The 21717-nt window shown below is 42.1% G+C and overlaps 1 protein-coding gene across 1 annotated transcript in view; it reads left to right on the top strand.

The window, feature by feature from the left end:
• FGF2 (fibroblast growth factor 2) overlaps positions 1-21717 on the top strand; it is a 54505-nt gene that overhangs the window by 16568 nt on the left and 16220 nt on the right. The gene's annotated exons all lie outside the window — the stretch shown is intronic.

Raw genomic sequence — 21717 nt, 5'->3', positions numbered from 1 at the left:
GATACAGATTTTTTTTTCTTATGAGAACTTTTAAGATCTACCCTTCTAGCAACTTGTAATTATACAGCACAGTATTGTTAACTATAGTCACTGTACCATACATTACATCCCCAGGACTTAATTATCTTATAATTTGAGGTTTGTGCATTTACACCTCCTTTACCCATTTTGTCCACCTTCCTAGCCCCCCGGCTCGGCAGTTGATTAATCAATCTGTTCTCTGTATCTAAGAGTTTTTTTTTTTAGAGTCCACATATAAATGATATCATACAGTATACATCTTTGTCTGACTTACTTCACTTAGCATAATGCCCTTAAGATCCACCCAAATGGATCAGGATTTCCTTCTTTTTTATGGCTGAATAATATTCGTGTGTGTGTGTGTGTGTGTGTGTGTGTGTGTGTGTGTGTGTATTTCACATTTTCTTTATACATTCATCCATCAATGATGGACACAAGTGGTTTCCATGTCTTGGCTCTTGTAAACAATGCTGCAGTGAACATGGGTGCAGATTTTCTTTTTGAGTTAGTGATTTCGTTTTCTTTGTATAAATACCCACAAGTGGAATTGTGGGATCATATGGTAGTTTTATTTTTAATTTTCGGAGGAACCTCTGTACTGTTTTTCATTAGCTTTTTTCTTCTGGTTCTCTTTTCCTTCCCCCCAACACACGTGAGTTAGTTTTGCTTCCTTAGGATTTCTGAAAACAAGAATAATGATCCTATTCCAGAAGAAAGGATATTATTAAAATCAACAAACAAAAAAGGATTCCCAACAAGTCAGAGTAATACTTAATGTGGAGATGTTTGAGGCTGTCGCCTGTGGTCACAGATAACATCACTGCTGTCCCTGGTCTCCACCAGCTGCCAGATACTCCACAGGCTGCCCTGCTCGTCCCTCATCACAGAAGTGAACTGGGCCTCAGATGCCTGTTTCTGAGGACCAGACAGCAGAGGGCAGTTGAGGCTGCAGTCTGATTGGGTAGGTGTTAGTTTTTTTTTAAAGTCATATTCTAGTCTGTGATTGGAAACGTCTGTTGCTTCTGTCTTACATCATCCTCAAACTAGCATTGATTAGAAGCAGGGGTATCAGCATAACTAGAGGCACTTCTGTTGTCAGTTGTCTGAGCCTCATGAGAGGTCCAAGATGACACAGAAGTAAGGGAAGGGGGAGATCAGATGCCTTTCTACTTCACTGGCACTGCTGGGAGAGAGCAGGGGATGTGAGGGGCTTTGATTAGGTGCTGGGCCAAGAGCGGGGGAGTTTCTCCATGTACCGCCCGTCTCCCTTATCCGCACCCTGGACTGTTGGGTCTCCTTAACTGGGCCTCTTTGTTTATCTTTATGTCCTCAGGGGCAAGGTGCCTCCCCACTGGGAAGCTAAAAGGCCATGCCAGACAACACCACCAGATACACAGAGATTTCAGTGCGCCTATTTTGTAGCGAAATGGCACGAAATGACAAACCCTCTTTGGTGGCTTAGTTGCTGTTTAAAAAAAAAAAGAGAGAAAGAAAAGACAAATGTCTTCCACTAAATGATGAGCTTAGCTTGGTCAGCGCAGTGTGAGTGAATATGTTTTAGGTATGGGAACACCGAGGGACCCTAGGTCTGCGATCTTCGGTTTTTCTTTGAAGCAGGAGGCAGTGTTATCTCCGGGAGGGAGGTATGGCTGTGGGCTGGGCCTGTAGAGCCAGCTCTAAGTCTTAGGGCTGCCGTAGAGCATGGGAGAGGACAGAGACCGGGATGTGCCCACAGTCGCTCATGGCTCACTTGAGGCTGGAGACCCACATTCATAACAACACCAGTCTGGATGGTTGTGTTGCTTCCGGGGACGTTTCCACTGTGTAGGTTCAACAGCGCAAGTGCAGGAGTGGAGAAGCCAGATGGCTATATTGATCCAAAAATTGGAGCTTCGATAGCAGAAGTGCGAGAAAGAAAAAGCAGAACTGAGTTATGCCCCGCAGAGCTCAGAGTGATAAGGAGGGAAGCCCAAGAGGCTACGGACGGGTAGATAACTGAACCTGACTCCACCATTTAAGTCAAAGCGGCTGAAGGACCAGCCGAAGGAAATGAGGTTATGCCATGTCGGAGTTTGAGGTGAAGCCGCTCTCGAGTGATGGCACGGCCGTGAGAGTGGTGAATGCAGGTTGCTAGACTCGATGTTGGTGGGTCTTCTGCGTGAACAGTGCCATCTCTCTAGATGACGGCAAGGGAGGCGGGGTGCCTAATTCCAAGGTCTTCAGTGAGTGACAGTGACGGTCAGTGGATAGCACTGACAAGGAGGAAGAGGGGGTATGGACCTTGAAGGATGAAAGACTTCAGCGTGGTTGTGGGAAATTTATATCGTAGCTGCCGTTGCAGGAAGCCAGAAAACAGCTGCATATGCTGAGAGGGGAGAGGCCGGATTCCAGTGGAAAATGGCTCTTTGGAAGAATTGGCTGGACCCCAGTGTGCTTAGCTCCCAGTGGTGTTGCAATGGCCTGTGATGACCAGCAGCCCTTAGGGTTTGAGTGTTGCAAGGGGGAGAGGTCTGGGTGGGGTAAGGAAAACATCTTTTGGTCAAAGCAACTGTTTCCTATTTTTAAAAACATCGGTGTTGGGACAGGTCATCTGCAAAGCACCTTCCTGGTTTAAAAGTTCTTTCCACGAATCTGAAAAAATGCACGTCAGGAGTTTGATCCCTTGTTATTGTCCAGCTGGAAGAATATGCCTAGATTCTGAATAATCTTTTCTTCATGTGAAAATCACCGTTCCCATAGAGATAGAAAGTAAAATACTTTAGAAATTCTTGGGGGGGGGGGGAGATAATTGCAGTAAAAGGTATGAGTTGAACAAAGTGAGCTGTATTTTGTGTCTGGTCTTGGAACAGTTTACTTGGGAGGGTGACTCCCTTCCATGCCTGAGATAAGAGGTTTCCATTCAGAGCATCTCAAGAAGAATCACTTTCTGTGCCTAAAGCCTTTCCTATTCCTCTAAAAATAATGTCGAGATAATGGTGGATGCCTTTATAGATGTCTGATTTTTTTTTCTCTTTTTAGTAACCTCATATATCTTTTGGAGGAAGCAGAAAGGATAAATTAAATCAGGGGAGCAGACAGGGCAAGGGAGGTAGAAAGTGAAGAGGGAAAGGAAGAAAGAGAAGAAAAACAAACACACACCCAGGAATATGCAAGAGAAGATTTAGGTTGAAACAGACTTTCATATTCAAAACTCCTGAGTAATTAGTTTTGTGGGCTCTTGGCATTCTCTTCAGAGAGGTATTCCAACTCTGGGAAGGAGAAAGGAGCAAAAGAAAACAAAATGATGACTTTCCGTGGCACAGAGAAAGGAAATACATTCAACAATTGTGATTCTAGGCTCCTTTTTTGGGATTGAAGTGTGAGTACTAGAGCCAGATGCTATTTGCTTTGCTATTTGTGTACTTTTGTGACTTTTTTTTAAAACTTTATAAACTATAGCAATTAACTCTTTGTCTTTTTATTAAGAGGAATAAGAAGACACAGTATAAGGAGATTTTCTTTGGGGAGATAAATTCCCTTACTTCTTGGTATTTTTCTCGATTCGCCGGTTTTCCCCCTACCCTCTCCATCATCACACAACTCATTGCTTGGAACAAGGCACAGTTTCAGCGTTATTTCAACCAGCTATTTCTTGAAGAATGGCAGATGAGAAAATAATAGAGTGACATGCTTCTCAGGGCAGTTTGGCTCTGCAGCCAGCAAGAGAAGGAGGGTTAGGACCGCTGACTTTTGACCCTGGGTCCTTAGGTGATCTTGGGCAAAGCAATCCACCAGCCCGGGACTCTGCTTCCTTATCTTGAACCGAAAAGTCTGCACTAGATGATTTCCAAGGGCCAAGCGCTAAGGATTTTTGACTCAAATTCTGCTGGAGGGTTTTGACAATCGGTTTTGGGGAAGGGCTGATAATATCATCAGAAATAGGCATGGCCAAAGGAAAAAAGCGTGTGAACCCAGAAAACAGGGCACTTCGTGTCAGGCGTGTCCCTGGAGATGGCCAGTGATGATCTTAAAGCAAAAGACGTATGGGGGCAACCAGTGACTGTACACGTGGCTGTAGGGGACACCTGCTGTTACCAGAGTTCAGTGCAGAGGGAGAACGACAACAGGAGCTGGCTTTCTAAATAGGGGCTAGATTTGATTCACTCCCTAACTAGACTGTGTTGAACAGCTATTGAAATCAGAGAAAAATGCAAAACTGTAATCAAGTCGTTGTTCTTTCTGCCCTGGTCCTACCCCCGGCCCCCTCTCCCCTTTATTCTCACTCCTCTGTTAAGGTCATTCTTGTCTTCCACATTTGTGCAGGCAACAGGTAGACCTGGGTTTAGGTCTCAGCTGTGCCTTTCTAGTTGTATGATCTTGGGTGAAATTACTTCATTTCTTTAAATACCAGTTTCCTCATCTGCCAAGCAGGGATGCTAGCTAAGAATAGCCCCCGTGTTAATAATGTTGTATTGATATGTCAGATAGTAAGCCCTTAGTGAATGTTAGCTGTGACTGCTGTTTACTGTTCCTGAAGCTCCCTTTTATAGACTTATATCTCGTCTGTCCTCCAGTGCTTGAGAAATCTATTGCTGTGTAACAAACATCTCAAAATTTAATGCTCTAAAATCACCATTTTATTATTTCTCATGATTCTGTGTATGGACTGTCGTTCAGCTGGATGGTTCTTCTGCTAGCATAGCAGCGGCAGTCAAATGGTGGCTGGAACAGGAATACCTAAAATGGCTTTACTTAGGTGTCTGGTGCCTTGGCAGGGTAACTGAAACTCCAGTGATGTGTTCCTTTCTCCACGCGGTCTCTCCATGAGACTAGCTTGGGCTTCTTTACCTAGAGGCTGGATCGCAAGACCAGAGCTCCCATCTGGAAGCACTGTTCACGTCATGTTTGCTAATGTCCCATTGACTGAATTCAGGCAACATGGCCCAAGACTAGAGTCAATATGGGAGGGGCCACACAAGGTATGACTATCAAGAGGTGTGGTTCACTGCAGCCACCAAAATAAGTCTCTACCACATCCAGTTTCCAAACCCCTACTGTCTGGAAAACAACTTCACTTGGATGTCACTCTGGAAGCTTGAACGTAACTAATTCACTTCCAATCAAATAAGCGATTCATCGTTCTCCTTGATGAGCAGGAAGCTGGTGCTGGATCATAAACTGGATTCCTCATTTTGTCAACTTTCTTCCCAAATTATTCCATCATTTTTCCTTATTTCCAAGTTGAAAACCTAAACATAACTTTTCCCCCCTTCTTGTTTTTGTTTTTCACCAAAATCCAGACTTCATGAAACCCTGGTGTTTACTCCTTTGTTCTCTGTCCTCACTGCTGCTTTCAACGTGCATATCCTTATTATCTTACACGTGTATGGCTGCAGTAACTTTTTTTTTTTTTTTTGTGGTACGCGGGCCTCTCACTGTCGTGGCCTCTCCCTCTGCGGAGCACAGGCTCCGGACGCGCAGGCCCAGCGGCCATGGCTCACGGGCCCAGCCGCTCCGCGGCACGTGGTATATTCCCGGACCAGGGCACGAACCCGTGTCCCCTGCATCGGCAGGCGGACTCTCAACCACTGCGCCACCAGGGAAGCCCCCTGTATGTTCTCTTATATTGAATGGAGAGAGATGCAGAAGGCAGTTCCATGAATTATCTTCACCATTAAAAATAGACATTTCTTCAGCACTCAGTACATGTGCTCTAGACGCTGACCGAGGCGGGGATGAGTGAGGCTTACTTAGCTAGTTACACGGCACAATGAGAGCACCTGTTTCTTCTGTAGGTGGAGAATATAAAACATGTTAGGAACATGGGAAGAGAAACCTATTACATTTTTTATTTTTTAGATCTATAAACCTTCTGGGTCAGATAAAAATTTAAAAATTGGACTTTGAAAGAATAACTTCCTGTTCATATGAGGGAACAACATTATAAAGTGATAAACATAGAGAGGCATTAACCTGAGGAAGTTGAACAAGCATATTCAGTTAATCCCTGACATTAATTTGATACTGTTCCTTTCCATTCCAGAGGTGTCGTATTTTTGTGAAACCAGCAATAGTATTTAACCTCAGTAATTGAGATATCGCCTACGGAAATGGCAAACATACTGGAAGAATCTCTCCCACTCCGCCAACTTTCAGCCACAGTTTCAAATACCCTATTTCAAAGAACTGAACTCCAGAGTAGTCCACTTAACTTTATGAACCTGGACTTCAAGGCAGCTGCGTTCTTTGGGGAAGAGCCATGCTCTTCTCTTACTGTGACCCCATTATTCCTTTAAAGTTATTCCGTTAACTTCCCAGCACAGCCGAAGAAGGGGCCCTGTTTCTTTCTTGGAGACTTTCAGGCAGAGGGGCCGTTTCCAGCTTCCTACTGAGTCCACCCAGCTATGTCATGCAGGGGATGCAGGGGAGAGCTTTCCTTGGGAGGGCCTCCTCAGAAGTTTTGGAGATGGGCCTCGAGCTCTTGGCTGCCATCAGGGTTTTCCAAAGTGGAGGCCTCAGTAAAGCTCGTCATTGACCGAGAGACGTGCCGCCCAGGCTATTTTCATGAGGGTCAAATAAAACTCTCTTGTCTTAAGCCTGCTTTGAAAGGTGTTTTCCTAATGATTTTACCAGTCAAACAGAATGACTGTGTGGAGAGTGCAGTTAAATAGCTGCAACACTCTGGGCAGCCCCCCTCCTCCACCCTGTGCCCCCCTCGCCTTTCCCCCGAAGCTCCTCCTTTCCCAGGCACACACTTGCTGCTCTGTTTTCTGTTCTGGAGCTGCCTGAATTGTGTGATGTTTGAGGATGAATGTGAACTCCTCAATCCAGAAAGAAGTGCCAGGAACACAAATAGCTAATTGGCATATTCACCCCTAGGGCAGGCGCGGGACCAGCCAAGCTGGCTGCATTATCTCCGGGGGCGCTTAGCTTTGAGAGAGACCTCAGCTCTCTCAGATCATCCAAGAAGCATTTCCAAAAGGTAGAAAGAATCGCCAAGAAAAGGCTGTAATCAGGAGGTGCTCTGTCTCTTGGGTATGTTGGATTGGTTGCAGAAATACTTGTTTGAGGCAGTTTATATTTTTGCTATTACTCTCTAGCTGAGCTTCTTGTGATTTCAGGGCACTCTGGCCAGGTTAATAGCCTTTGAAACAGGGATTTCAGATTGGTGATCCACAAGCCAAATTCCAGTCACAACTGTGTGTGTGTGTGTGTGTGTGTGTGTGTGTGTGTGTGTGTGTGCGCGCGCGCGCGCGCACGTGCAAGCACCTGGCCGGTACTGAGTAGTGGCTGCCCCATCGGTTGGGAGGGGTATATGTTCTATGGTTTATCACGGTCCCCACTATTCCCTGCTTCTCCTAACCTTATCACCAGGGTGCTTCTCTCTTGTCTGTTACTCACATGGTCCCTGTAGGCCTTTGAGTTTGCTACCCTGCTTTTAGTACAAGTATTTGTAGTGCTCCTTGAATGCTCAACTCTTCACTCTGAGACAAACCAAAGGAGTTGATAAGGATTTTTCAAGAATTGATTTATATTATAGAACTAAAATTTAGAAACATCAGCTGTTATTTTTCAGTGAAAATAGTTTTCAGCCTATAGCAGGGGCTGCCCCTGACTGAAGATGTGTCTGACTTTGAACAATTTGGTCCATATTAGGCTGTTGACTTCCTCAGGGGCCTGTCTGCCGCTGGTCTCCTCAGACAACAGAGCAGCAATTCTGAAACCCGGTGCTTCCACCTCCAGCTTCGGAAGGCCTCTGCTGGAAGACGTCTTCTCATAAAGTAGCACAGATGCCGGCCCCAGGGGCCGGTGCACATCCTGTTTATTCAGTAACATTATAGGAAATGTGAAGAAATGGGAAGTGACCACATGTTCTGGGGTCACCAGAGCAGTTCTCAGCGTTCTTTTACTGATTAAAAATGTAATGCTCTATAACATTCAGCTCTCTGAGGCATACAGAATCTTTCTGTCTTGTCTTTATATAACCTTTACATAACCTCCTTCCACCGCCTGACTTTTTAATATGGCCACAAACAGGTAGCAAAAGTGGTATTTGAACTTCATCCTTCTTTCCTCTGCCTGCTGTTCCCTCACCATCTAATGGGAGTATTCAGAGGCTATGAATAGAGAATGGAAGAAATTGAGAACCCATGGTGGCACAATAGCCCATAGACCATGTAGTGAGCCTCTGAATAATTGAGAATCTGATAAGTAGAATAAGCGATCAAAAAAAAAAGAATTTTCAAACAGTGATTCATCTTAGAATCATTTCATATTTTCCCCATGAATATTAGAGTAAAATCATAAAAATGGAGTGTTAACTGAAACTTTGCATCAGATCTTTGTACTGTGTTGTATCGTGTTTTATTCCATGAGCCCAGATAGGACTGCACTCATAGTGAGTGAACAAGTTGTAGAATGGAAAAACCTGCATACATTGGAGGCAAATTATTTGGTCTATGGGCTGTTCCACCTGTGGGTTCTCAATTACGTCCATTTCTATTCTGCCATGGAAACGGAACTTAGAGTAAAAATAATATCTAGAGGAGTCTATCTTCTTTACATTACTTGGCTTTTTTTCTCTCTTAAATAATTCTTTGTATCTTAAACCATATGTTTCAAATATTGACTATTAAACTAGATGAGATTTTGAACTAGTTGGTTGATATTTTTAAAATTAGTTAAAAAAAATTTTGAGGTAATTTTAGATTCACATACAGTTATAAGAAGTAATAGAGATTCAATGTCCCCTTTGCCCAGTTTTCCCCAATTGTAACATCTTGCAGTACCTTTTACAGTATCACACCAGGATATTGACGTCGACACAGCCAAGACACAGAACACTTCCATCATCACAAGGATTCCTCAGGTTGCCCTTTTATAGCCACACTCATTCCCCCAATCCCACCTCTGGCAACTGCCAATCTATTCTCCCTTTCTGTAATTTTGTGGCCCTCTTATTTTTAGAACCATTTCTCCCACAGCTGGTCTCTGGGAAGAAAATAGCCTTTAACACTTATGTAGGGCTGAGGACTTTTTGTAGGTGGAAGCTGGTACTTGTTTGTACCTGTGTGCCCTCAGAGTTGACTTGGGGTTCTATGCCAGGAGACAGCGTCTGGTCCTGAAATCCAGCTCACTAAGATGTCGCTACTGCAGCCATTGCCAGAAAATGCCCCTGCCAAAGGTTGACGGAATTTTCCCTCCTGAATTACACACCGCTTCAAAGCAGGCCAAGAAATGACCTGGGTGGGAGGCATTTCTGCACTCTCCCTGACACTACAGTAGTCAGATATCGTCTGGGGCCCCTGGTAGCTGTGGAAAGGGTGAGAGGAGGTATTCTATTTTCTCCACCTGTCAACCTGTTGTGATTGTTTACTGATGGGTGTTGAGACTTTGAACTCTTTCCTTTTCTCTCCATCTTTGAAGTTCTCTCTGCTGCTGTGCAGTTCTGCGTTAACCCTGTATTGCACTTTGAGTTTCTGGAATGCCACAAGGTGCCAGATAGTCTTTCTCTCTTTCTTGCTATCAGTATGACTTCATTATTTGATGCCACTTACAAAGTAAAAGCCATTGCCATTGTGTTATTAGAAGAATCAGGAATCGTCTAATGTCTACAGCTGTTCGGGCCTGTGTTACACTTGCTCTTGAGGTAGCTCAGCTCCCTCAAACGCTTCCACTTTAGGACATGAAGCATGAGATCCAGTAGAGGAGACATTGGAGAAAATTGATTTCTGCAGGTTTTTATGGATTGGAATTGCTTGTAACAGCCCTGTCTTTGGCATAAATCAACTGTACATTAAAAAAAAATTTTATTGCAGAAATTAAATGATATGGCTTAGACGTAACTGGCAAGAAATTTGGTATTTCAGACATATTATGTTACACTTACTTTTAAAAAAATTTTTATTTGTCTGCGTTGGGTCTTCGTTGCTGAGCGCAGGCTTTCTCTATTTGCAGTGAGCTGGGGCTACTCTTCTCTCTTGTTGTGGAGCACGGGCTCTAGGCGCGCGGGCTTCAGTAGTAGTGGCTCATGGGCTCTAGAGCTCAGGCTCCATAGTTGTGGCTTAGTTGCTCCGTGGCATGTGAGATCTTCCCGGAACAGGGCTCGAACCCACGTCCCCTGCATTGGCGGGCGGATTCTTAAACACTGTGCCACCAGGGAAGCCCCTATTACACTTACTTTTATTTAAACTGTTTTAAATATTTTGTCACCATTGGTAGTCTTAAGTCCCACAATGAAAACAGTTTCTACTTTGTGGATATAAGGCTTGATACAGAGAAAGATTTAATGGACTCATAAAGCCATGTCCTGATTGAGTAGTAATGAAAGAATTCATGGATTTCTAAGGTCCTCCCTTCCTTTCTTCATTCCTATTTTTCTTTCTTTCATATTATGTCTAACTTTAACCTTCTTTGCAAACTGAGGAGTTGCTAAGAATTTGTAGAACTGTGTGTGTGTCTAATATTCTTATCTATAAACTTTAACCAGCCAGTTGAGTTGTGAGAAGAATGGAATGTGTGGTTTTTGGTTTCTGGGATGATATGCAAAAGGAAATGATAAAAAAAGAAAGTTTAGGGGCTTACCTGGTGGCGCAGTGGTTGAGAGTCCGCCTGCCGATGCAGGGGACATGGGTTTGTGCCCCGGTCCCGGAAGATCCCACATGCTGCGGAGCGGCTGGGCCCGTGAGCCATGGCTGCTGAGCCTGCGCGTCCGGAGCCTGTGCTCCGCAACGGGAGAGACCACAACAGTGAGAGGCCCGCGTACCGCAAAAAAAAAGAAAGTTTAAGGAGAGAGTCAGTGTGAAGCTCGTTAGTCAAATTAGACAAACAAAAAAGGAAATAAATAAATAAAGTTAGGTTTCTGATCTTTGTAATCTATCTGATTATTACCTCTGGTATTCCCCATATATATGGAGATTTAAAGTTTTTCATTTTTAGCAAATGAGTTTCTTTTGTTATATACACTCCTTTGTCAGTTATCTGCATTAAAAAGTTTTCAGTGCTTGGTCTTCAGCATTAAATTGGATGATTCCTGACAGAAGAAAATAAACCAATGGGTTATGCCTTGGAATTTAGTTATCAGTTACTCAGTAATTTCTGTTCCAAGGAGACTACTAAACCTGAGTCAGTGACTTTTTGACTCAAAAACGTAATTATATTGGAAAGCTAACACACCGTACCACCAAGTTTTAAATTAATATGTTTGTTTTGAACGGTAAGTAAGAAATTAAAATGTGTACACTGTTCTCAGAACAGGATGTCAGGAATATAAGTGCTTGTCAGCGGTCGATCCATATAGTGAACTTTGTAATAGAGTATTAGGCAACTTCTCTCCGATTATTTTTGTGTACTGAATTAAGAGTTTCACTTTGCTTAAGCTTAAAATTATTTAAATGAGAAATAACATTAATGCTGGCCCAACTAAAGAAACACCATGTAGTTGCCACCAGAATGTAAGCTCCATGAGGGCACAGACTTTGTAGATCTTGGCTACTGTTGTATTTCTAGCTCCAGACACATGAGGCAACTGATACCATTTTGTCAAATGAAGGAATAATAAACACAGGATAATAGATGGAGAAATTGTATAAGGTCTGTGTCTTCTTTGCAGTAAGTACCATTTAGTTTACTTCCCTTGAGAATAGTGAAACTATAAATTTATTTGCCATAGGTAGAGTCAGCCTAGGTAGGGTACGACATTATGTACAGCATAAATGACATTACTGAAAGATGCCTCTGCATTTTGTAGATCATACTTGCCCTTTTCTAGATATCCTCATGTCCTAGATCAAGTATAAGGTTTCCTAACACATCATAGAATCCTTGAATCTCAAAACAAAGCAATAGGAAGAAGCAGGTGTAGAGTAGGAGGCCAACATCTATGATGGTTACATAGATGATTACAAGGCTATACTAAAACTTTTACATATGCAGAGAGAGAGATCTAATATCTAATTTTCACTATAGCCTTGTGCAATAGCAATTATTTTCCATTGTGCAGGTGAAGAGGTAAGCTCAGCTAGTAAGTGGTGAAGCCTGATGAGTCCAATTCTGTCTGAAATTTGTTCAATTTGTCCAAAATGTGTGCATTTGACACCATGTTATTTTTTCTGAGTACTACAATTTAATTTCTGTGGTTTATTTCAGTCAGAATTCTTGAAGAAGTTGTTTGCATTAACTGTTCTCAAATTCTTCCTGTGGTTAATCCAGTGATTACTTTTCAGTCCTATATTACCGGACTTCTTTTGTACCATTTGACATTGAAGGTCTTTTTAAAGGTCCCACTTGAGATTCTGTCTTCGGTTGGTTTTTACTCTCCCCTGGTTTTCTACTTCTGGCCACTCTTGGGGGGTTCATTAAATGTATAGACTACATGGGGGGAGAAGTGACTCTATATTGAGTCTTCCCATTGGTAAGCACACATAGCTCCCCTTTTAAGTCTTTTCAGAATGACTTTCAATAAACTTTTATAACTTTCTCCATACAAGTCCTTGGTACCTTTAGTTATTGTCTCAAACGGTATCTTTTTTTAAAAAAAATAACTGTGTGTTCTAAAAGTTTGTTGTGGGTAACAGAAACTCAACTGATTTTTATACTTGTATCAAGCAACCTTGCTGGAGTATTTTCAGTACTTCATTTGTATTTTATTTTGACTTTCAAAAAACTTTTTGTTCAGGAAAAATTATAGATTTATAGAAGAGTTGCAAAGATTTTATAGAGTTCCTCTATACCCTTCACCCTGCTTTCCCTAAGGTTAACTTCTTGCATAACTGTGGCACTTTTGTCAAAAGTAAAAAAAAAAACAACAAAAAACCAATACTGATGCATTACTGTTAACTAAACTACAGACTTTAGATTTCACCACTTTTTCCACTGACATCCTTTTTTTGCTCCAGTATCCAATCCTTGCATCTAGTCTCTTAATTTTAATGCAGAAAATCGTACCACCCACAAAGAATAACAGTTTTGTCCCTTAGTTTCCAAATCGTGTGGTGTAGCTGTGCGTGTGTGTGGTATAGGTGCGCGCGCATGTGTGTGTGGGGTGTAGGTGTGTGTGTGCACGCGTGTGTGTGGTGTAGGAGTAGGTGTGTGCACGTGTGGTGTAGGTGTGTGCGCACATGTGGGGTGTAGGTGTGTGTGGTGTACGGGTGCACGCATGTGTGTGTGGTGTACGGGTGCGTGCACGTGTGTGTGGGGTGTAGGTGTGTGCACGCGTGTGTGGGGTGTAGGTGTAGTGGTGTGCGTGTATGGTGTAGGTGTGTGTGTGGTGTAGGTGTGTGTGGTGTAGGAGTGCATGTGTGCGTGCATGTGTGTGGTGTAGGTTTGCATGTAGGTGTGTGTAGTGCGTGTGTGTGGTGTAGGTGCGTGCGTGTGGTGTAGGTGTGTGCACGTGTGTGGTGTAGGTGTGTGTGGTGTTGGTGTAGGTGTGGGGGGTGTAGGTGTGTGCATGTGTGGGGTGTAGGTGTGTGTGGTGTTGGTGTAGGTGTGTGTGGTGGTGTAGGTGTGTGTGGTGTGTGTGTGTAGGTGTGTGGTGTAGGTGTGTGTGCGTGTGGTGTAGGTGTGTGTGCACGTGTGTGGTGTAGGTGTGTGCACGTGTGTGGTGTAGGTTTGTGTGCATGTGTGGTGTAGGGGTGTGTGTGGTGTAGGTGTGTGCGCGTGTGGTGTAGGGGTGTGTGTGGTGTAGGTGGGTGTGTGTGGTGTAGGTGTGTGTGTGTGGTGTAGGTGTGGGGGGGTGTAGGTGTGTGTGTGGTGTAGGGGTGTGTGTGGTGTAGGGGTGTGTGTGTGGTGTAGGTGTGTGCGCGTGTGGTGTAGGTGTGTGTGTGGTGTAGGGGTGTGTGTGGTGTAGGGGTGTGTGTGTGGTGTAGGTGTGGGGCGGTGTAGGTGTGTGCACAGTGCTTACCCTCGTGAGCTGGCTTGACTGACCACTCTTTTCCAGGCTCTGCTGGCTCTACACCCTCTACTCCTCCTGCAAATGTTGGTGTGTCGCAGGATTCCGTCCTTTGCCCTTTACTTCATGCCTGTTACACACTGTTCTGGATCTCATTTTGTATCTCCCTGTGTGGGTTTGCAGCAGCCTGTGTGTCCAAGGTAGCCACTGTTTGCTATGATTACCAAATCTTTATTTCCAGCATAGATTTTTTTTATTTATTTTTTTTATTTTTTTATTTTTTTGCGGTACGCGGGCCTCTCACTGTTGTGGCCTCTCCTGTTGCGGAGCACAGGCTCCAGACACGCAGGATCAGCAGCCATGGCTCACGGGCCCAGCCGTTCCGCGACATGTGGGATCTTCCTGGACCGGGGCACGAACCCGTGTCCCCTGCATCGGCAGGCGGACTCTCAACCACTGCGCCACCAGGGAAGCCCATAGATTTCTTTTTTTGAGCTCCAGATTCATATAGCTGACTCTCTTCTGGATATCTCTGTCTGGATTTTCCACAGACTGTCAATATGTCTTAAGGGAACTTATCTGATTATCTTCTCTTGCCAACTTGTCCCTCCTCCTGTATTTCCCATCTCAATAATCTCCCAAATATCCAAGGCAGAGAAACCCGTGGCCCAGAGAGAAACCATTCTTTCCTTCCTTCTTCCTTCCCTGCCTCCTTCTTACCTCCACTGTCTCCCTTCATTAACTTTTAATTCTTTTTCCTTCAAGTCTCACATATTTATCAACTTCTTTCCATCCTATTTCATGCAAAGCTCGCATTCTTTCTTCTTTTTTTATACTGTCAAACTCCTTAACATAGTCTTCAGAGCCTCTGGCCTCTCCGGCCTCATCCTGTCCCGCAATGCCCTCTCACACAGTACACACCGCCCCCTCACTCTGTGCTGGCCACACCCATGTACCTGACATTCCTTGGCTGTGCCATGCTTTCTGTCCCTTTCTCTTTTGCAAGTTACGTCAGGATGCTTTTGTTGTTGTTGTTCCTACTCTCTTTTCCTGACTAACTCTGCTAATTCCTGTAGTCTCCATTCAGTTGTCACTGCTTCCAGGAAACCTTTCATCTCCCAGGCTGGGTTAGGTGTACCTTCTGAGCGTTGTTGGATAGCTTGTGTGAATTTCTCTCATGGCACTGACATTATGGAGCTCATCTAGTTATCTGTGTACCATCCCTCTTCTCCTCGACAGTATTGTATGTTCAAGGTCAAAGACTGATGTTGTAGTTTCCTTTATGCTTCCTATTGCTTAGCACAGTACCTGGCACATACCTGTTACTAGTAAATGTTCATGACTGAATGAATGAATGTATTCACTGTTCTCAGAAACACTGACTTGTCTATTTCCCAAAACCATATTCTTTCACCGGGGACAAGCCTCTCTAAATGTCAGCTTCTTTATTTATAACCGAGGAGGGCGCACTGGATGATCTCTGAAGTCCTTTACTGCTCTAACAAATTAGTATTCGTGATTTTAAGATTTATCATCCTTGGGCTTCCCTGGTGGCGCAGTGGTTGAGAGTCCGCCTGCCGATGCAGGGGACATGGGTTCGTGCCCCAGTCCAGGAAGCTCCCACATGCCGCGGAGCAGCTGGGCCCGTGAGCCATGGCCGCTGAGCCTGCGCGTCTGGAACCTGTGCTCTGCAGCGGGAGAGGCCACAACAGTGAGAGGCCTGCGTACCGCAAAAAAAAAAAAAAAAAAAAAAAAAGATTTATCATCCTTGAGCCTATTCAAAAGAAAATGATACAAATTCATGGAGGAAATTCCAAAAAAGGAGTTGCAAATTGTTTAGTTCGGCTTTTTGGTTACACTCTGTTAACTAAATGTGTCAAGTGCTAATTAATGGTCTGAGCACTTGAACATTTGAGTAGTTTACTGTGATCAGAGTTTCTGTTCCTTTGCTTACATATCTAAATCATCTTAGAGAGACTGTGCAAATTCTCCTTTGCTAAAGATTTTCAAGTAAAACTTAGACAACTGTTTCTCATGGATATTGTAGATGGGATTTAAGATGTAGTTGTATAGTGATGGGACCAATTGACCCCTAAGATCTTGCCTGATGATGAGATTCTTCAATTTTGTGGTTTACAGCTTTTGTTTTTATGCTACAGCAGAGAAAAAAAAGTTGAATTTTAAACTTGGATAATACACTATGTATTTTTCCAAGTTCATCTCTTACTGGATTTAATATCAACATTAGAAAGCCACCAGAAGTCTATGTTTATCAAAATTGTTGACTTCTGTGTATCCAAAACCTGAATATAGTGGGTGGTCTCCAGCGTGCTGAAGTGACCGGGGCTACCTCAGTGTTCAACGTCCAATTTAGAAAGGTCTTTTATTGTAGACTTCTTTTTTTAATTTAAAAAACTTTCAAAATGTAAAATATAACATAGATACAGAAAAACACATAAAACAAATTTGTACTTTAATGGGTTATTACTAGGTGAACATTTTTGTAATCATCCCTCAGGTCAGAGAACAGAACTTTGCCAGTCACCGTAGAAGCCCCTCTGTGTGTCCCCTGTCTCAATCACAGTCCCCTGACCCCCCAATAAAAGTGTATAGATCTTTAATTACTTCTTTGCGTTTCTTAATAGTTTCATCACACTGATAGGCATCTTAAATATTCTGCTTTAGTTTACTTTTTAAAGTATGTCAGTTTTAAGCCTTTTTTAGTCTCAGGTCCTCCTTCCATCTGTTTTTCTCCCTAGTAACTGATTGTTGAGGAAATTGGATTATTTGACCTGTGGGGTTTCTTTAAAGATTTTTTTTTTTTTAATGTGGACCATTTTTAAAGTCTTTATTAAATTTGTTACATTATTGCTTCTGTTTTATGTTTTTTTTTTTTTTTTGGCCTCGAGGCATGTGGGATCTTAGCTCCCCAACCAGGGGTCGAACCCACACCCCCTGCATTGGAAGGCAAAGTCTTAACCACTGGACCCCCAGGGAAGTCCCCGACCTGTGGGGTTTCTCAGTCTGGATTTTGCCTATTGCTCTAGCTGTCTTGGACTTGGCTGTTTAGGCTGTTTCGTGCCTCAGTCCTGAAATGACATTCTACCTGGAATATCATTCTATCTAGTCTCCCTACCCTATACCTTGTTCATGAGGTTATCTCCTACATATCCTTCAAAACTTAGCTCAAACCTCATCTCGCCTAGAAAGATTCTCTGATTTTCCCTCTAATAATAGATATGTCATTTTCCGTAGTCTCATAGCACCTGTATAATGCTCCAGTATGACACCAAGGACATTGCTGCAATGGTTCCTTTAGCTGCTTTTTCTCGTGTGAGATGCTTTCAATCCATCAGACATTCACAAGAGACTTCTATGTGTCTGGCATTGTGTTAACTCACAGGATACAGAGATGGATATAGTTCCCTGCCCTCAAGAAGCTCACAATCAAAGAGGGCCAGACAAGTAGGGTACAAAATTGTTCCGAGTAGAGGAAGCAGGATAAAGGAGTATAGAGGAGAGGACTCCTATCCTAAACTGAGGGGAGAAGGGAAAAGGGAATGACCACAGAAGGTTTTCCAGGGTAGATTATAATTCCACAGTCTAGCGCACTGCATGCAAGAGAATTGGTACTTATTTATACTACAAAAAGGAATGTTCTATTTTATAGTCATTTATTAAGCACTTTTTAGGTGGCAAGTTTCATATTATCAATATTATGGAGAAAACCAATTTTTTTTTTTGCTTTTTGGATAGCTATGACAGACACTTTTCAAGTGTATAAACAGCTAGATTGAAGTATTAAAATAGGGTTTAGTTTTATATAAGGTGAACACCAAGGCTTTAATCTTTATTCTAAATGTAAAAGTATACATTAATATTTTCTATTTCCAGAAACTAGGCTGAGGATAATAGTTTCCCTGGTTAGGCACAGAAGGGAATAGATCATTTTTATGGTTCAGAAGAGTTGATGATAATGTTATCCAAAGTTATCCTCCATTTTTCAGAACAAATTTTTGCTAGCTTGTCTATTGTTTCATTTCCTGAAAAGTATGCAAAATTTTACATTGTATTCGTTATGTGGAAATTTAATAGAATTCCTTTCATTCTCTATCTTGAAGTGCCTGATATTTAAAACCACTCCTTTAAAGAAGACCCTCTTCCCACTCTTCCTCCAGCCAACAAAACACGTCTTTGGTTTATGCCTTTTCTATGTCGTAAGATCCAATGGCTTTGCTTATTCAGAGTCTTCTGAATCTCAAGTATGATGATTTTATTGTAGCTTTCCTCCCTGTGAAGCCAGTCCAGTATGAAACAGGGGCTGTCCAGTGTCCTGGAGTACTGGCTGAGATGTCACACTGTATAGAATCCAAAAGTATCTCAAGGACTGTCTCTGGAACATTAACACAGTTTTCATACCTGTTACGGACTGAATGTTTGTGTCGTCCCCCCCCCCCGCCCCCCAAATTAATGTGTGGAAATCCAAACCCTTGATGGAATGGTATTAGGAGATGTAGGGCCTTTGGGAACTGGTCATGTCATGGGGGTGGAGCCCTCATGAATGGGATCAGTGTCCCTACAAAAGGGACCCCACAGAGCCCCTTCTGCTATGTGAGGACACTGAGAGAAGACAGCTGTTTGTGAACCAGAAAAAGGGCTCTCACCAGACACTGAATCTAACGCCATCTTGATCTTAGATTCCTTAGCCTCCAGAACTGTGAGAAATAAATGTTGCTTAAGTCACCCAGTCTATGGTATTTTTGTTATAGGAACCTGAATGGTCTAAGACAATACCCTTCAATAAGTTGGTACCCACATTTAACATTAATTGCCCAATGAACTGCCTTGGTTACTTTTTGTTCTTTTATACCCCCCCCCCAATTTTTTATTAGAGAAAGTTTCAAACATATACAAAAAATAGAACCAATTTAATGAACCCCATGTACCCATCACCTAGCTTCAGTAGTTATCATCGCAGTCTTGTTTCATCTATACCTGCCTTAGCTCTTTACCCCCTTCCCTACTACTGGATTGTTTTAACTATATGTGAGACATCATGTCATTTCATCAAAGCATTTGAAAAATGACTACATAAATTATTACGTAAGTGATATGTATGTATTAGTGCATATTAGATACATAAATGATTGATATGTATCTCTAAAAGACTGATATGTATCTCTAAAAGATCCTTTAAAAATACAGTTCCATTCTCATGCCTAAAAATTAAAAAATTCCCTTAGAAGTATAAAATATCCAGTTAGTGTTAAAATTTCTCCTATGGTCTTACAGTAATTTTTATAGTTGGTTTGCTTTCATCAAGGTTTACTCATTGCTTTTTTTAATACATTTTTTAATTTGTTTATTTTTGGCTGCGTTGGGTTTTTGTTGCTGTGCGTGGGCTTTCTCTAGTTGCGCCGAGCGGGGGCTACTCTTCGTTGTGGTGCACGGGCTTCTCATTGTGGTGGCTTCTCTTGTGGAGCACAAGCTCTAGGCACACGGGCTTCAGTAGTTGCAGCACATGGGCTCAGTCATTGTGGCTGATGGGCTCTAGAGCGTGGGCTCAGTAGTTGTGGCTCATGGGCTCTAGAGTGCAGGCTTAGTAGTTGTGGCACACGGGCTTAGTTGCTCCACGGCATATGGGATCTTCCTGGATCAGGGCTCAAACCTGTGTCCCCTGCATTGGCAGGCGGATTCTTCTTTGTTTTTTCTTTTTATTTTATTTATTTATTTATTTATTTTGCAGTACGCGGGCCTCTCACCGTTGTGGCCTCTCCCGTTGCGGAGCACAGGCTCCGGATGCGCAGGCTCAGCGGCCATGGCTCACGGGCCCAGCCGCTCCGCGGCATGTGGGATCTTCCCGCACCGGGGCACGAACCCGTGTCCTCTGCATCGGTAGGCAGACTCTGAACCACTGCCCCACCAGGGAAGCCCGGCAGGCGGATTCTTAACTACTGCGCCACCAGGGAAGCCCTACACATTCCTTTTGATTGATACATTTCTTACATCGCTTTTAATTGAGAAATTTCCCTCTTGGAACTCATGACTGCAATTATTTCATGTTTAATATGGCATACACTTGGCATTTTATTCTACATTATTTAAAAATTCTGACAATGCTAACATTGTTCTTGTTATAAAAGTAACATGTGTTCAACCGAGAAAAAAATTTTAAATATCAAAAAGTGTATGAAAGTAAAATATTATTTTCCTCTTATTACGCTGAAATAACTGTTAGCTCTTTGGGATTATTTTCTACTAATATATATATATATTCCACTGTGTAATTTTTACATAGTATGTATTCCCTCTGCTATTACTTTAGGCTTAATTTGCTCTTCTGGTTCTTAAGGTAAAAGCTGAGATTTTCATGATTTTTTGTTTTTCCAATATAAACACTTAAAGCTGTACCTTTCCCTTTAAGCATGTTGAGTTTTTATTATCATACAATTAGAAATATTTTCTAATTTCCCTTGTGATTTCTTTGATATGTGTTTTGCTTGGAAATGTATTGCTTAATTTCCAAATATTTGTGGGATTTTCTAGATATCTTATTGTTATTAATTTCTCATATTACACTCTGTATGATTTTAACCCTGTTAAGTATATTGAGACTTGTTTTATGGCCTGCATATAATTTATTCTTGGGAGTATTCCTTGAAAATATATATATTCTGCAGATTTTGGGTGTAGTGATCTTTAAGTGTCAATTTAGGCACATCCGCATGTAAAACAATGAAGTTGGACCCTCATACAACATACAAAAATTAACTCAAAATGGATCAAAACCTAAATGAAAAGGTAAAACTAAAACTCTTACGAGAAAAGCATAGGCGTAAATCTTCATGACCTTGGATTAGGCAGTAGTTTCTCAGATATGACACCAAATGCGTAAGCAATGAAAAAACAAAATCAATAAATTGGATTTCATGAAAATTAAAAATGTTTATGCATCAAAGGATAATTAATACCAAGGAAGTGAAAAGACAAGCCACAGGATGGGAAAAGATATTTGCAAATCAGATATCTAATTAGGGTTTGTATCTAGAACATATAAAGAACTCTTACAACTCAATGAGAAAAAGACAATCTAAAAAATGGGCCAAGGATCTGAAGAGACATTTCTCTAAAGTAGATATACAAGTAGCCAATAAACACATGAAAAGATACTCAACATCAGAAAAATGAAAATCAGAACTAAGAGATACCACTTCACACCCAATTAGGACGACTATAATAGAAAAAACAAACAAACAAAACCACCACCACGGATTATCACAAATGTGGCCTGGATGTGGAGAAATTGGAACCCTTAATTTCTAGTGGGAATGTGAAATGATTGCTTTGGAAAAGTCTGACAATTTCTCAAATGATTAAACATAGAGTTACCATATTGACTTCTTGGTATATACCCAAGAGAAATGAAAACATATGTCTACACAAAATCTTGTACTTGAATGTTTATAGCAGCATTATTCATAATAGCCAAAAATTGGAAACAAACCAAATGTCTGGGGTCTCTCTATTCAATGCAATGTTATTTGGCAATAAAAAAGAATGAAGTACTGATACATGGCTATAATGTGAATGAACCTTGAAAACAATATGCTAAGTGAAAGAAGCCAGTCACAAAAGACTACATATTGTATGATCCCATTTATATGAAATATCCAGAGTAGGCATATCTATAGAGACAGGAAGTGGATTAGTGGTATTGGGGACATAGGAGGTGAACCATAGGAGGTGTGGGATGATGAAGATGTTCTAAAATTGATTGTGGTGATGGTTGCACAACTCTGTGAATATACTAAAAACCACTGAATTGTATG

Source organism: Stenella coeruleoalba (assembly GCF_951394435.1).
Source record: "Stenella coeruleoalba genome assembly, chromosome: 4".
NCBI lineage: Eukaryota > Metazoa > Chordata > Mammalia > Artiodactyla > Delphinidae > Stenella > Stenella coeruleoalba.
The sequence above is the reverse complement of the archived record's forward strand: the minus strand, read 5'-3'. Positions and strand labels throughout refer to the sequence as shown.